At 40.8% G+C, this 1,371-nt stretch overlaps 1 non-coding gene across 1 annotated transcript; it reads left to right on the top strand.

The window, feature by feature from the left end:
* The first annotated feature begins 697 nt into the window (after positions 1 to 697).
* Positions 698 to 805, top strand: LOC112793144 (small nucleolar RNA R71). Its single transcript, XR_003197852.1, has one exon. It is a non-coding gene; the product is annotated as a small nucleolar RNA R71 (small nucleolar RNA).
* The last annotated feature ends 566 nt before the right edge of the window (positions 806 to 1,371 follow it).

Below are 1,371 nucleotides of genomic sequence, written 5' to 3'. Positions count from 1 at the left end.
GGAGTTCAGTAATTTTCTTGCTCAGCTGACCCACTTGTGCCTCCAAATTTCTAATGGAGGACCTTGTTTCAGTCATGAAACTTTGAGTGGTTTTGATTAGATCAGAGACCATGGTTGCTAAGTCAGAGTTGTTCTGCTTAGAATTCTCTGTCTGTTGCTGAGAAGATGATGGAAAAGGCTTGCTATTGCTAAACCTGTTTCTTCCACCATTATTATTGTTGAAACCTTGTTGAGGTCTCTGTTGATCCTTCCATGAGAAATTTGGATGATTTCTCCATGAAGGATTATAGGTGTTTCCATAGGATTCTCCCATGTAATTCACTTCTTCCATTGAAGGGTTCTCAGGATCATAAGCTTCTTCTTCAGATGAAGCTTCCTTAGTACTGCTTGGTGCATTTTGCATTCCAGACAGACTTTGAGAAATCATATTGACTTGCTGAGTCAATATTTTGTTCTGTGCCAATATGGCATTCAGAGTGTCAATCTCAAGAACTCCTTTCTTCTGATTAGTCCCATTGTTCACAGGATTCCTTTCAGAAGTGTACATGAATTGGTTATTTGCAACCATTTCAATCAGCTCTTGAGCTTCTATAGGCGTCTTCTTCAGATGAAGAGATCCTCCAGCAGAGCTATCCAAAGACATCTTGGACAGTTCAGAGAGACCATCATAGAAAATACCTATGATGCTCCATTCAGAAAGCATATCAGAGGGACACTTTCTGATTAATTGTTTGTATCTTTCCCAAGCTTCATAGAGGGATTCTCCTTCCTTCTGTCTGAAGGTTTGGACTTCCACTCTAAGCTTACTCAATTTTTGAGGTGGAAAGAACTTTGCCAAGAAGGCATTGACTAGCTTTTCCCAAGAGTTCAGGCTTTCTTTAGGTTGTGAGTCCAACCATGTCCTAGCTCTGTCTCTTACAGCAAAAGGGAATAGCATAAGTCTATAGACCTCAGGGTCAACCCCATTAGTCTTAACAGTGTCACAGATTTGCAAGAATTCAGCTAAGAACTGATGAGGATCTTCCAATGGAAGTCCATGGAACTTGCAATTCTGTTGCATTAGAGAAACTAATTGAGGCTTAAGCTCAAAGTTTTTTGCTCCAATGGCAGGGATAGAGATGCTTCTCCCATAGAAGTCGGGAGTAGGTGCAGTAAAGTCACCCAGCACCTTCCTTGCATTATTGGCATTGTTGTTGTTTTCGGCTGCCATGTTTTCTTTTTCTTTGAAGATTTCTGTTAGGTCCTCTACAGAGAATTGTGCCTTAGCTTCTCTTAGCTTTCGCTTCAAGGTCCTTTCAGGTTCAGGGTCAGCCTCAACAAGAATGCTTTTGTCTTTGCTCCTGCTCATATGAAAGAGAAGAAAACAAGAAA

The sequence above is a fragment of the Arachis hypogaea genome, chromosome 3, assembly GCF_003086295.3.
Source record: "Arachis hypogaea cultivar Tifrunner chromosome 3, arahy.Tifrunner.gnm2.J5K5, whole genome shotgun sequence".
Classification (NCBI taxonomy): domain Eukaryota; kingdom Viridiplantae; phylum Streptophyta; class Magnoliopsida; order Fabales; family Fabaceae; genus Arachis; species Arachis hypogaea.
This window is presented reverse-complemented; position numbering and strand designations above follow the sequence as displayed.